We start from the raw sequence: 2,500 nt of genomic DNA on the forward strand, positions 1-2,500 counted from the left end.
GGCGACTCCTTCGGCAGGGACGGCCTGGCGACGGCGGGAGGGAGGGAGGCCGCCGCCCCCGCGCGCTGCCGTCCCCTTCGCCTCCAAAATAAAGAGTTCCTTTGTCATTAAATTCCGTCCTAACGGAGGCTCTCCCTCTCGCCCCGCCTGCTGACTCATGCTGTGCCCATCCTACATACTGCACGCCGCTCCCACTCTTCGTTTTTTTTTTTTTCTTTTTTTTATCCACCTCTCTGATTTACATTTCCTCATCTCCATTTTTTTCTCCTCCTTATCTTTATTATTATTATTATTATTATTATTATCATTATTATTATTATTATTATTATTATTATTATTATTATTATTATTATTATTATTATTATTATTATTATTATTATTATTATTATCAATATTATTATTATTATTATTATTATTATTATTATTAATAATAGTTATTATTTTATTATTATTATTATTATTATACACACACAGATATATATATATATATATATATATATATATATATATATATATATATATATATGTGGTGTGTGTGTGTGTGTGTGTGTGTGTGTGTGGGTGTGGTGTGTGTATATATATATATTATATATATTTTATATATATATATATATATTGTTGTTGCTTTATTCTCTTCTGCTTCCTCATCTTCCTCCCTCTCCTCCTTCACTTCCATCTCCACCACCTCTTTATTTTCCTCTCCTTCATCCTCTTCTTCATCTAATTCTTCTTCTCCTTCCTCTTTCTCCTTCTCGTCTTCCTTCTCTTCCCCTACTTAATCCAAAACCATCTCTTCTCTCATCATCATCATCATCTTCCACCATTACCTCTTTCTCCTTTTCTCTTCCTCCTGTCCCTTTTCTTCTTCTTTCTTCTCTCCCCCATAGCTACCCCCTCCCTCCCTCTTCTTCCTCTTCTCTTCTCTTCCCCTTGCTCCTCCCCCCATCTCTATCTCCTCCTTATTCCCTTGCTCCTCCCCCCATCTTTATCTCCTTCTCTCCCCACATAGCCACCCCTTCCTTCCTCTTCTTCCTCCTTTTCTCCTTCTTCCCTCCTCCTCCCGTCCCCCCCCCATCTCTACCTCCTCCTGCCCATACCCGCCGCACAAACCATAGACAAGTGAAGCACTAGCTGCCACCCCAGCGGGCGGTGGTGCATCTTTAGCATTCTTTGGGGCTGCGATCTTTCACAGAAGGTCAGTTATTTCGACCTTGTGACGGATTTTATATTCGCGAGTTCGACGACCCCAATCACACCGTTCCCTTCGTGGATCTGAGTTCTAGCTGCTAGGGTAATGTGAGGAGATTTTTTTTACGGAAAAAAAAGAAAAAGAGAAAAAAAGGCTAAACTGTATGACGAACGGAAAAAAATGTCTAAACTAGATGCGGGGGGGATATCAACATTTCACCGAGCACTTAATGGTCGACATTAAATATGTTTGTGCGAACTCTCTCATTCGGACTTTTGTTTGCGTTAGTGGAAAGTGTTCGAGGATCTTATGGTGGCTCTTCCTCTCGTTTCTTTTTTTTTTTTTTCTTTATTTGTTTATTTTTGCTAGATCTACATATGTATCTTTTTGAGACTATGAATAAGGAAATGAAACCACGAAATCCCGTTTTTATGACACTTTTCTATTTCTGTCATTTAAGCTTCTATTTCTTTTCCTTCATCTTGGTTTCCGATGTGGTCTCTTGGTTTCCTTTTAGTTTTATCTTCGTTCGTTTTAATCCCCATCTCTGTTTTAGTCTCCTCTCTGTCGTTTTCAGTTTGATCTGCCTCTATTTTCGTTTTCGTCTTGGGAGTTTTTTTTGTGTTTGTCTATTTTTTTTTTTTTTTCCTGTTCACATGTTAGATTTCGTTTAAATTCTTGTTTTCATTGTGCTTTCTAACACTCGTCTCTGTTTTCATTTAGTCTCTGTCTCCGTCTCAGTCTCCATCCCCATACGCTTTCATTTTAATTTCTATTTCGGTTTAAGTTTGTTCTTCTCTAATTTCGTTTTCCTCTGCACCTCCATTTCCGTTTTGGTTTTCCGTCTCCATATCCTTTCAGTTTTCGTTTTGGTTCTCCATCCCAAATTTGCTTTTCGCTATCCTCTCAACCTCAGCCTCCATTTTTGCATTCGTTTTGGTTTCACCTCCGTTTTCTTTGAGGTCCCCGTACTTCGGTTTCCTTCCATCTTCGTCTCCATTTTCTGTCTCAATCCCCCGAAAGTCAAAGAAAAAAACAACAGCAACTCCTGGGGTCGGCGACAAGTTGACGTTAATTGCAAGATCGGCGGTGACTCGGCAAATAGAGAAGCCACGCGGTTTAAGAAAGACCTCACGCCTGCATTTAACGTGGACAGCATGACACGGACGACACAGAAGGAGTTTGAAAATTGTGCGTATGTAAAGTGCCCGGCGGATTGACGTGGTTGATATGTGTGTGTGTGTGTGTGTGTGTGTGTGTGTGTGTGTGTGTGTGTGTGTGTGTGTGTGTGTGTGTGTGTGTGTGTGTGTG

The sequence above is a fragment of the Penaeus monodon genome, chromosome 6, assembly GCF_015228065.2.
Source record: "Penaeus monodon isolate SGIC_2016 chromosome 6, NSTDA_Pmon_1, whole genome shotgun sequence".
Classification (NCBI taxonomy): Eukaryota; Metazoa; Arthropoda; class Malacostraca; order Decapoda; family Penaeidae; genus Penaeus; species Penaeus monodon.